Source organism: Monodelphis domestica, chromosome 5 (assembly GCF_027887165.1).
Source record: "Monodelphis domestica isolate mMonDom1 chromosome 5, mMonDom1.pri, whole genome shotgun sequence".
Taxonomy (NCBI): domain Eukaryota; kingdom Metazoa; phylum Chordata; class Mammalia; order Didelphimorphia; family Didelphidae; genus Monodelphis; species Monodelphis domestica.
In genome coordinates this window covers 154,931,200-154,943,934 of record NC_077231.1, presented here as the reverse complement: position 1 = coordinate 154,943,934, position 12,735 = coordinate 154,931,200, and the positions used below count along the sequence as shown (strand labels likewise).

The 12,735-nt window shown below is 36.5% G+C and overlaps 1 protein-coding gene across 4 annotated transcripts in view; it reads right to left on the bottom strand.

Moving 5' to 3' along the window:
* Nucleotides 1–12,070, bottom strand: part of SEMA3D (semaphorin 3D) — a 242,136-nt gene extending 230,066 nt beyond the window's left edge. For all 4 annotated transcript variants that reach the window (XM_056799465.1, XM_056799464.1, XM_016426051.2 and 1 more), the window contains exon 1: nt 11,656–12,070. The gene's annotated coding sequence lies outside the window, so the exon portion shown is untranslated. The remainder of the gene's footprint in view (nt 1–11,655) is intronic.
* Nucleotides 12,071–12,735: the final 665 nt, after the last annotated feature.

Below are 12,735 nucleotides of genomic sequence, written 5' to 3'. Positions count from 1 at the left end.
TGATAGATGTGAATCAAAACAACCATCTTTCACACAAGTATATTTATGGTTTTGTTTTGGGGTCTTGGCTTTGTATGAGTTTATTCTTACAACAATGACCAATATGGAAGTATGTTTTTCATGATAAAAAGTTTAAAAAAATCAAGTGTGACAAATCAATCAATTCATGATGTTTGGTAAAACTGACCAACAAATATTTTCCAGAAACAGTCATTTCTTTTCTCAGAAGTCAATTATTTTGTCTTCCTGAGAACAAGAATTTTGTGAAGACTTCAGGATATTGACCAATAAAAAAAATATTTTTTGGAAACAGAATAGATTAATTTACCTTAAATATTTATCTTTTCCCAATAACAAAGTATAACTCCAACCCAAGTACTTACTACTTGTTTGATACTAGGTATCATTTAACAAACTCTCTGCCTCCGTTTTCTTATCTGTAAAAAGAGAGCGCTCAACCCAAGGGTTCCATTATGGCTCTAAATCTAAAATCTTGTGGTCCTACAAGAAACCCTAAGAAAGTCTTGAAAGTGGTTGAAGTAAGGTAATTCTGTACCAACTAAGATGAGAATTGCCTGATTATTAAAAACTACTTAATTTGGAATTCCTCTTAACCTGCATATATAAATTCATCACTATAGATAGTGAACTTCCACTGAGGCAACCCTGTTTACCAGTCTTGATTGGCACAAGTTTTACAACTTGAGAATCAAAAAATTTTCTTGGACACTTGGAAGTTAAGCAACTTTTCTAGGGTAACAGTCAATATGTGTTATGGGCAAGATTTGAACTGAGGTCTTTTTGACACTACAGCTGACTTTCATCCATATTAGAGGCAATTAGATGAGACAATGGATGATGCACTGAGTCTTGAAGACCTCAGTTTTAATATGGCCTCAGACACTAGGTGGGTGACCATGGACAAGCCAGCATTCTCAACAATAAAATGGGGATAGTAGTAGAACATACAAAGATTAATTGACATAATATTTGTAAATCCTTTAGCCTAGTGGCTGGCTTATGATAGGTTCTTAAGTTCTCATTCATTTCCCTCCCCTCTTTACGGCTTACACATAACTTGAATTTATTTGTAAAATAAGGATGTTCTAAGTGAAATAATAGTCACAAAAACATTGTTACAGGAGGAATAATCAAGTTCCTAGAAAAACAAAACATCTTAGAAGCATCATTCGGTAGAGGACTAGGCAAGGCAAGACTTATGGTCCCTGAAACAAAAAGAGAAACTTGTAGACCATCTAAAAAAAATTTATTTAATGATAGCATGGAAAGGACATTCAGTTAAGTCTAGAACACTGATGCAGCTGGGCAGACTCTCCTTGCTTCCGTATTTGCAAAAGAAGCTTGCACTATGATAAAGCCTGGGGAGACAGCGACTTGTGTGCTACTACTGGCTTGTCTTGTTTTAGTTACATGTTTTCTTTCATTTCATTTCAGTCAAGTCTGACTTTTTTGTGATCCCATTTCACACTCTATACACTATGCCACTTAGCTTCGCCCTTAGTTATATGATCAGGAAGCTACATGAGTAGCTCAAGCCTTCATCCTCCCATACAATCAAGTTTTAAGGATAGTTTCAACACCTTTTAGAGAAAAAATAGCCCAGTCCAAGTAGAATAGATGTCACAACAATTGGGATGGTTCTAGTTCCTGCTACTGCTGTTAAGCATACCTAAATTCAAAGGATTTAACAGTATCTTATGCTCTTGGTTTTTATTCCTCATATAGGTGTATTGATTGGAATCTTGAACCCTGGAAACTGTATTTCCCACAATCCCCTTTTCCCTTTTATGAATATGCATTGAAGTTTGATTGAAGTTTGAGTTTCAGTTTTGGTCATGCTCTCTCAGGGGCTCTCTCTCTCTCTCTCTCTGACTGGATCGATGTGGAGATGGGGAGCAGCTCCCTTGGTTTCCCTAGCTTTCACTTTCCCTTTGCTTCAAGCTGAATTTAATAAATAGTATTAAATATAATACTTGGAGTACTGGATATTAATTTTAATTCTTTACATACTACATTCAGTTCTTGGACATAAAAACTGAGTCAATTTTGGATGTCAAAATAGGAACTGAATGATATTTGCTATAACCGTATAAGATGAAGTTGAATGATGTAATAACTACTACTGATAGGACCAATTAAATGTTAGTATTCTTTACTGAAGGTCAGGAATGTTACTTCTATATGCCAATAGTTCATAAAAGTAATAAAATTAATGTTTCTTTTCTAAATAATAATTGAATCTTTTCACTACTTTATATTGCCTGCTTCAGGTATAGTATACTCAACCAGTGATGCCTTTTCATGCATAATTTAAATGAACATAGAATATCCTACACTTCATTCTTTGAGACCCTCAACCTATTTTCAACCAGCAGAGTCCTCTATAAATCAAAATACTGATATAGAACAAGGTAGGAAGTCAAAAATCTTGAATATATGCAGAATACACTTGGGAAGTTTTAACAAATCAAATGTCATTTCTGGAGTAAAGGAAAAGGAAGATGGACAATGTGAGTTCTCTTTTTCTATTTAACAAATAATACTGAATCCTGGATTTGATGAAATTATAATATGAATAATTACAATATAATAAGATTATAACAAGAATGTATATTAAAAATTTATTCAAATTATATACATAATAATATCAATATATAAATATTTTAAAAGTTATTTCTGTAGTCACATCTACCTTTCTGTATATCTTCAGCACTCAGTACAGTGCTTGGAGTACAGAATGTGCTGGGTATTGTCCTATTGACTGGCTGAATCACATGATACATATTTCTATATAATTTTAATTCAAACATGAGAGGCATCTCATGTGAAGAGAATCTTCAAGACTGTATTTTATTTTATGACATTAAATGCTTTTGTAAAATTAATAAATCGACACAGTAAAATCTTGTATTCTCTATGCCTCTCAGACAGTTGTATGACCATAATGTTGTGGTCTGATGGAAAAAGAATGTTTAGAAAGGAATGTTTTTTGTTGTTACTATTGTCATTGCTGTTTTGGTTTTTAATCAAAGATGACCTCAATGCATGTACAGGCAATTGTCTTAAAATAGAGAGATGAAAAGTGAAACCTATAAGTTGATAGCTGATCATTTTCCCCAAAGTGCTTAGTTTGTGATCATAATGCTTTTGGGGGAAGTTTCCCTATTAGTGTAATTAAAGTTCAGCCCTCTCTAGTATGTGTCTAGTCACTTTTACCTACTTTACTTTCCTAAGAGGCATTTTTACTTTCTACTTCTTCAAATACTTCTTCATGGTACTGAGAAGCTGCATCCAGACATGGAGATTTCATTACTGCTGACCTTAAAATTAGATCAGAGGGTAATATGCTCATGAATTTAGAACTAGAAAGAATCTCAGAGGTCATATAATGTACCCACTTCATTTTACAATGTAACTTTAAAGTTTTTATTTGTTATCTTCTTTCTGATTTCATGTACAAATTCTCTGCAGTCTCATTTTTTCCTCAATTGTTTTTCACTGTTTTGTGAGGCAATAAGGATTTCAGTCTTCTGTCATTCTTCCCTCCAACTGGATGACATGTCACTTCTTAATCAGATTAAGTCCACTTTTCTAATCAAAATGATTTCTTAACTCTATTGGTCTTTCTAGTAATTGCTTTGCATTCAAAATGACTAGGCTGAATTCAGGACAATGACTTAACAGATTATACGTGACAATGGGGGAAAATGAGACAATTAGAACTCTTTCAACAGTTAACACAAAGATTAGTTGGACACAGTAAGAGGATAGTCATCTAGGACAGGTGAAGAGTATTTTTCCAGATGGTTAAACTGAGCAAAACATCCTCATCTGAGTTGCCCATCATTTTGTCCACCATTGCATCTGAGAGTTTCTGAAGCTCCTTGTGTTGGTTTTGTATTCAGGTAACCAGAAAGTGAAGTCAACACCCTGAACTGTTACCATCTTGAGAACATGAAGCCTTAACAATGATCTCAACACCTTTTAAGGAAAGACTAAACAAACTTGCCTGGATATAAGGGTTGGGATATCACTCTTCCTACAATATCTTTACAGTTCTCAAAGAAAAGATTAGTATTTTTACTTTGACTATTTTCAATGTTTCTTAATTTAATTAGGTCTGATTGAAGCTCCTGTGATCATAAGTGTATCTCCTCATCTTTAGTCTTTCTTCTAATTTGATATCTATCTTCTCTCCATACAGCAAGATGGTATAGTAGATAGTGTCAGGCTTTGAATCAAAGACATCTTCCTGAGTTCAAATCTGACCTCAGACACTTAAAAGCTGTGTGACCTGGACAAATCACTTCAATCCTGTCTGCCTCAGTTCCTCATCTGTACAAAGAAATAGAGAATGACATGGCAAAGCACTCCAGTATCTTTGTCAAGAATACCTCAAGTGGGTTCAGGAAGAGCTGTACATGTCTGAAAATGACTGAACCAAAACTTTCTAACCAAATGATAAAATGATGGTACACAGGTAGCTAAAGAGCCTATACCAGTTGTTTCTTGACAGTTAAGATACACTTAACATACATTTTAACTTTTGCCAGTTATTTAATAATCCAATATATTTAAAACTCTCTTGAAGAAAATATTCATAATATAAAGTCATGATATTTCTGAACAGTCTTCAAGTTTTCAGTTGGTCTTTTACATTTCATTTCTTGGTCCCAGACCATATTTTCCAACATAGTTTTCACTATCCTCCCCTGAGCCCACTTTTACACTAAAGTCTACTGACCCTAGTTCACTTAATTCTCTGTTCCCCACTTTATGGGTTTCTACACATGGATAATATTACAATGTCAGCCAGCTCACTGAGGCTTGCTAAGAATTAATGAAACAATCTAAGGCTTTCAAGGGAAAGATTAGTAGCTAAAAACTAGATTGTTGCTCTACAAGTGTTAAACATTATTAATAGAGAGATGAACTAACTGAAAATGTATTTTATTGTGTAATATAAAAGAAAAAGCAATAGTTTTGGAGTAAGTAGACCTTGGTTCAAATCTCAATTATTTCATTTACTAGCTACATGGAATTGGCAATCTTTTGAAGCCTTAGTTTCCTCCTATGCAAAATGAGAGGATTTCAGTAGATGATTTTTATAGTTTCTTCCCATTTCAAATTCTATGATCCCCAATCAGACTTTAATAAAAGTTCCTTAAATATCTATCTGATTGCTTGCCCTTTCAAGGAGAGAAGAACAAGAAGGAGGGAGAGAATTTGAAGCTCAATTAAAAAAATAAATGTTAAAATTTTTCTTACGTGTAATTGAGTAATATTTACTGAAATAAAATAAATATTTAAAGTTATTATCTAAAGGTTGTAAAAACATAGTTACATTTACATAATGCTAACCGTAATAATAGATACAAATGATTTGTACAGCATGTTGTCATCATACTACAGATTCAAAGTTACTGTAGTTAGAAACCAATGATCATTTATTTGTTATGGAATTTCCCTGAGATAAGTTCTTCACATTTATAGATCTTTTGGCCCTATTCTGTGCAAGATATTCATATTATATCCACATAAATGTTATTTATGATTCCCTGACATTATAAAAAGTAAAATAGGCAACTTTGCTGATAAATTTGAACTTGATAATAACCTTGTCATCAGTGAGTAAAGAACAAAATGTTACATTTTGCAGAAAATGCACAAAACAAAAACTATATTTACGTACATTTAAGTCTTCTGATCTACAAGATGGTGTAAGAAAATAAAGGCTATTTTTCATCCAAGTCAGTATAATACCTGAAGCAAGAGGTCATGATCTCCTTGATCTTGAGACTTAGTTTTAAGGGTCACAACACAAAAGAAGCAGTCAACAAATGTTTAAAGGTAACAAACATTTATTCAGCTTTGAGTATGCTCAAAGTGTTATATATGGTGTTTGGATGCATTGAGATATTGAGGGAGGGGGCCTACAGCTTACAAAAATGACTCAATTTTCAGTAACAATCTCATTGTTTAAGATATAAAAGAGTGGAGTTTTTCTAAATTCTCTCGTCTTTCAATGTGTGGTTTTATGATCTTAAGAATATAAAATAAAATAAAAAGGTTAAAATACACTGTGGAGACTTGATAAGTGGAATGAAATTCTGAATAGTCCTATAAGAATTCCATTGAATATTCAAATATTAAAGACCTACTATGTGCAATGAAAAACAATATACTAGGAAGCTTTTGGGGTGTGTGTATCAAGTTCTGGACCAGTGAAGGAATATAGGTTTGTGGGCATTTTCATCATTCCTTTTTATCAAGGCCGCAAGTAATGCTTTTTGATTTTCCCCCAGACTCATAGAGTGAAATAAACTTATTTTCATAATTGCTGCTCAACAAAAAATGATGTCCAACAGCTTTATTTTTCTATCTCTTAATTTCACTGCTGCTTACTGTTCTTTCTAATTATGATGTAGTCAGAGTTAGAGATATCCTAGATAAGTCTATGGAAATTCTCCTTTTCTTACCCTAGCAGGAGATTTTTGATAGTTTGGAAAATTCTTACCAACTTGGGAGCACATATCTTAAAAGCTCTAAGAAATAAAGCACCTATGTAAATAATTACCTATTTCACTAGTGGGTCCTAACTGCTTCTTTTTCAAATTTTATTGATGTGTTTTGTTTTTATTTCACAAACATTTACAGAGTACTCCCACTTCATGAGAGGTCTCTTGTAATAAAGTAAAACAATTCAGTAAAACTAATAATACAGTGACCTCATTTGAAAGGGCCTGCAACATTTCACATTTGTAGTAAATCTCACCACTACTACCTCTCTATTTGTTTTAAATGAACAGAAATCTATTTTCTCTCTTCACACCCCATGGCTTACCTCATTGAAAAGAAAAGAAAGCAAAACAAATTTCTTGTAACAAATATGCATGGTCAAGCAAAACAAATTCCCTCAGTAGCTGTATACAAATATATGTGTGAGTATCTCATTACTCAATAACAATTGTTATAGATCTGTTTCAGAGATGACAAACCTGCTCTTGGTTCCTTTCTAATCCATGTAGATTAAAAAGTTGTTGTTTTTTTCTTTTAAAGATTTAAAATGTTTTATTGGTTTAAGAGGCGATTGTGTTGTGAACCCTTTGTTGTAGTGGTTGTTGTTCAGTCATTTCCAACTTTTTGTGATCCCATTTTGGGTTTTCTTGGCAAAAATACTACAGTGGTTTGCCTTTTCCTTTACAGGCTCATTTTACAGATGAGGAAACTAAGGCAAATAGGGTAAAATTACTTACCCAGGGTTACACAGGTATTAAGCATTTGAGGTAGGAATTAAATTTAAGTCCTTTTGAGTTCAGTACCTATGCTTTATCCTGCACCACCTAATGTCTCCATTGTATTTCTTACTGAATTTTAATTGGCTGATTCATCCAGCTCCCAGTATTAAAGGGAAGGATAATTGTTATTATTACTGTTGTTTTAAATAAATTCATATATATCCAGAGATGCTTCCTAAGCAATATGTTATGACAGCAAATAACATAAAGGTTATGATTTGGGTGTCTTCAATTTTTTTCAAATACATAAACAAGCTATTTTTTTTTAAACTTGGGCACACTGAGAAAACATCAAGTCAGAGCAAGTGCTAGAGAATTGTCTCTATAATAAATTTTTTCTTACCTCAAAGCTATGGAGTTTATATTTAGTATCAATAATAAAAATATCAGTAACTAGTTAGTGACAATATAAAAACCAATAAGCAGGCACTAAACAACTCAGTACTAATGGCAATTCCAGAAAACAGCTATTTATAATCTTCTACAGGAAAAAGATGAAACTTTTAAAAATTTCTATTCCTATTTAATGAGCATATGCAGGTTTTGCACATATAAAACCAAGCATTATAGTCCTTCCTGTCCTCATTTAGCTCCGGCCCCAAATAATATCTTTCCTCATTTAAAGGAAAAAAATAGACTATGTGATTATAATATAGCTACAGTAGGTGCCTTTAGTTTCAAACCCATAGCTTCTTATGTGAACCTTATGTTGCTTTGTTACCCTACCTGCCATACATGGAACCGCAGCTCCTCCTCTGTGCAAATATAAAACCAGTAAATGTTGATTAAAAACAATGATGATAAAGGTAAATATACTAGTTGTATCACATATGAGACATGTCTAGCTAACACCTGGACAGGATATAAGAGGTCAATTGGTTTACATGAAAAAAAAATGGTTAAATACAGAAAGAATTTCAGAGCAATTATTGACCTAGCTTCTAGCCAGACTGCTCATATGGATTTTCTTAGGTATAAACATAGATTATTTTTAAATTTTTTATTATTAGCAATCACTAGTGTCAAGCATTTTTACTAGCCTTTCTCTTTCCAGATGGGCACAGGCAGGAAAATAAAGGGGGTCATATCCTTTGTTGTTCTGTCATCATAAATCACATTATTCTTCTTAGATGAAGGGGCAAATGGCTATTTACTAGGGAACATTAGTACAGTTGACCCATAGTCATTACTTTAGGTACTGAGGTCAAGAAGCCACTAATTGGAAGAAAGCTACATGAATCCCAGTGGGTGTTATTTTCCTCCAACAACTTATAGCTATTGACTTACTATGTAATCAGTTAAAATATATATTTAAAAACTCTCTTCATCCAACTTTACAAAGACCTTGGAAGGGACCGTAATACTTCTCTAAGGCAACCCTTCATGTGACAGATAAAACACACACACACACACACACACACACACACACACACACACACACACACATACACAAACTAGCAGGTTGAAGTGAATCCAGGTCTCCTGTCTCCTTGTTAAATTCCTCTTCCCCTTCAATAAACATTAGCCCTTTAATATCTAATAAAACTTGAACCCTACCCAAATATGGATGTAGTCTTGACCTGCCTGCATTTCTCCCTGACCCCCACCGAATGATCAATTCCCCCATATAGATAGTGAGCAAGGTCCTAGAAATAACATTCTTAAATAACCTACCCAAAGACTTACCTCAAAAAGAGTATTGTATGGTTTGAACTCATAGGACATAGGTCATTGGGATTCCAATGTGCTCAAATGAAACATACCTATTAGGTGTATGCAAAACATGAAGTTTGGGTTTTAGTAATAGTCTTGAGTTGCAGATAATCTATTAAGACTAAAGTAGGATTGAGTATGAATTTCTCATTTCACATATTAACACATTCCTACTGAAAATTTAGCAATGGAAATAAGTAACTTTTCCTACTAAGTCCCTTTTCATATGTTTATCTATATGTATAATAATATATATTATATATAATATATATATATACTAAGAGCTAAATAATAATAGTGAGAGCTAATTAATAAAAACTCACATTTATGTTTATGGAATAGTACTTTAAGATTTGCAAATCACATTACATGCATTATTTAATCTGAGCTTCACAACCCTCAGAGGTAGGTGTTAACTGCAAGTAAGTGATTCCAAGTTTAAGTATTCTATTGAGAAGCCTAGAGTTCAAATGTGCCTTATACACTAGCTCTTTTTTTCTGGTGAACTAATTTAACCTCTTAGCTTCAGTTTCCTCATCTGTAAAATGTAGCTAAAAATTAGCCTCTGTCTCATGGGACCCAAAAAGCTACATAAATGCTAACTTTTACTATTCCTATTTTATAGATTGGGGAAACAAAGGCTCAAAGATTTTATATGACCTAGGGAAGTTTAGATAATCAGAATTTGAATTCAGGCATTCCTGACTCCAGACCCCATAAATCTACCAACTACCTCAGGCTTCTTTTAATTGTCTCCTGCTTAATTAGGACTCTGATTCCTCCTACTTATCTAGTCCCCTGAAGTGGACTCCTTTGAAATGGAAAAAGGGTAGAGATTCCTATAGTTTGAAATAGGAAGACAGGCATACACACTCACCCATTGTAGTTGTTTTGGAGGTTACAGGCTGCTGTCATAGCCCTTTTAGTTGCTATGGGTACATATCAACAAGCAAGGCTTTCTCCAAGTAAGAAGTGGCTCTAGCTCTTCTCTCCAGTTAACAGGAATAAATGCTAAGAATACTAAGATTTTTAAAATTTTTTTGGAGGACTATCCTTCTCCCACCTCATAAACCCATACACACATACACACATGTACCATTTTAAAATTGAGGGAACCAGAAGGGATTCAGTAGTCCTAGCTTTGGAAGTTGGGACCCATTTCTTTTTTTGGTTGGAGGCTTTAAAAGTAACCTGCCAGCATATTTCCATTTTTGCTCGGGAGTGACTTGAGACAAACATTAACTTTAGCATTTGCCTTCCAGAAGGGCTTGGTGATGTGTTATTAACGTTGTGGCTTCAAGAAATATCCCCATATTGGGTTAAGGTGCTAGAACCTATAGCATTGGTGAAACTCCAGTTAGCTGGCAAGTGAGGAGAAAAGGTCTTTAAGGCTTCAAAAACCTCCTTTCCTCCTTTCTGTCAAGTCCATTTCTAATGAAACACGCTAGCTAGTGTGAGGGGGGGAAAGCAACAATCACTTCAGGGAAAGGGATACTGGATAACCCAACTCATTAGGGAAGGAAAGTCAACCAGGGCAGATATCTGCATGATCCCAGACCAAGTGAGTGAATTAATGTGTCAACTTGTGGTGAAGTGTACAAAGGAAGCTGCTTACAGACTGCCCGGGGAATAAATTTATGGTTCAGCCCAGCATGAAACTCATGTGTTCCTGCCACATGCAAGTCATTCTAAAGACTGCTGAGAGACAGAGACAGAGAGAGAGAGAGAGAGAGAGAGAGAGAGAGAGAGAGAGAGAGAGAGAGAGAGAGAGACAGAGACAGAGACAGAGACAGAGACAGAGACAGAGACAGAGAGAGAGATATTCCTCCTATCCCCAAGGAATTTCGCCATTATTTCCATTTCCCCAGCAGCAGGCATGTGGCAGATGTCTAACTCCATTTCTACTGTCAGTCTTAGACAAGGAAGCATCCATTAACAATCTAATCTGACTGCTGCAATTCACCTTAAAGATATAGATTTTACCAACACTCGCATCCATCCCCCTTTTCCAACACTCGCATCCATCCCCCTCTCCCCACAACGCACATATAATGACCAATTACCCTCATATACATACACAACTTATGTATTAGCAACATTTTTTTTTTAAAGAAGGGTACGAAATCTACTCGGGAGCAAAAACCTCTTTCACTATCTTTCTTCTGCCATTGTTTTATTGGTCTTGAAACCTGTAGCGCTTACGTTATTTAGAGAACAGGTTAGCTGTGACTTGGCATTGAGAACAGAGTCAGTAAAGTTCTTTTCCAGACGGAACATTCTCGGTAACTAGTAACTTTTCTCAATGATCAGGCATCCCATAGACGGATGAGTTCCGTCTCCACAGCCCTCCTCAAACCCTCCTGTCCCACACTCGGGCACCCGCGCTCTCTCTCCGGGCACAAGTCTCTCACCCATCCGATCACGGGGGCTTTAGCCCCGTCCTTACAGCGTGCGCTCCCTTAACTACACTATGCTCCAGGCCGTGCGGGTTTCTGCTCTGCGCCCTAGCTCAGGAACACGCAGTGCTCCCCACCCCACTCCTCTGCTTAACCGCTCTTGGAGCTCAAGTTGTAGAAGTGTGCGACAGCCCACCAGCAGGTGACCCGGGATGCGCTTTCTTTACCTGGCTTTGATTTTTCCTCTTTCTTTTTCCCCCCTTCTTTTTCTTCTCTTCCTGCCGAATTTGCCGAATGCGAGAGGGAATAAACTGCGCTAAGAGAGCCACAAGTCTGAAGCTGGAAACCGATGGGATGGCGGGGCTCCACCTCGCTCTAGGTCAGCCTGGGCGAGCAGCTGGGGCTGAGCCGTGGCGGCTGCAAAAGCAGCGGCAGCGGCCCAGGCGGCTAAGCTGGGCGGCAGTTGCTGCAGAGGCGGGAACCGAAAGCAGAGGGCGCTGCTGCTCCCTCAAATGCAGTCCCGGGACTAGCCCCGGAGCGTGGCAACAGCTGGAGCTTGTGAGAGGGGCGGGTGGTGTGGAGAGGCACGCTCTGTACGGGAGGGCAGCTTTTAAGTTTGTGGTGTGGCCGCAGCAGCTGTCCGGGGAGAGACTGATTCTTTTGGATGAAGGCGGGGGGCGGGGGGGTTACTGTTTAAACCACTGGGGATTACCTTGCTCTCCTCCTTATCTCCTCCCACAAATCCTGCACACAGATAATTGGACACCCATGTAACAGCGGTAGAAAAGACTCATCATCCCTGCCTGTCCGTAAACTGTCAGTATCATGGATTTAAGGATATCTGAAAGCTCCGCTTGAATGTTTGCTCAGTGCACATTGACTCTTAAGTTTTCTCTCGGACTCTATCAGTTCCTATAACATTATGACTTTGGGAGCATCTGTTAATTTCTCTTTTGAATGTAAGCGCTGAAAACACATATGTCTCTGTTGTGTGGGGGAAGATGAGGAGGCTGGGTAATAATCTATGCTGTCCCAAGCTTCAAGCTTGCAATCTAACCCCGCAAGTCAAACAAGTCAAACACACATTCAGTGTTGGAAATATCAAGATGAACTCTGCTCACTTCCTGACCTGTAGGGGATTGTGGAAAAGATAAGATCCAGTAATAGGAAGCAGTCATATTTGGGAATTTGGGCTAAAGGGTGAGGGAGGGAAAGAGGAAATGGTAAAGGCCTTTGAGAAAAGATTACCACCACCACCTCCATTTTTATTCAGTCTTTTACCTGTATCCTCAAATGAACAGGTTTCT